We start from the raw sequence: 525 nt of genomic DNA, 5'->3' as shown, positions 1-525 counted from the left end.
CTTCAGAAGGAGTTCACTAGACAGGAAGATCAACAAACGAAAAATAAAGGTCAACAATGTCAATGAATCAAAACCAAATATGCCTGAAGTATTTAGGATCACACCTCATACGCCGCAGACCAACGAGGAGGCGGCAGAGAAGACAGGGAATTCTTCAGGGAGTGACTCGACGCTTGAGGAAAAAGATGAAAGAACTGAAAAAGAAGAGCAGAGGGAAGAGAGAATATCTTCCACTGACAGTCAGGAACTCAAAACAAAGAGTGGAACATCGTGTGTCCCCGAGAATGATCAGGTGAGCAGACTTCTTAGGGGTAGGAATGTAGTACATCTAATATTATATATATATATATATATATATATATATATATATATATATATATATATATATATATATATATATATATATATATATATATATATATATATATATATATATATTGTCAAAGAGATAGAATTTCTAATAAGATGAGCAAACTTACAATAGTTATTTTCAAATTATCATTTATATTATCTACTGCTATTTAT

This window comes from Portunus trituberculatus, chromosome 40 (assembly GCF_017591435.1).
Source record: "Portunus trituberculatus isolate SZX2019 chromosome 40, ASM1759143v1, whole genome shotgun sequence".
Taxonomy (NCBI): domain Eukaryota; kingdom Metazoa; phylum Arthropoda; class Malacostraca; order Decapoda; family Portunidae; genus Portunus; species Portunus trituberculatus.
The sequence above is the reverse complement of the archived record's forward strand: the minus strand, read 5'-3'. Positions refer to the sequence as shown.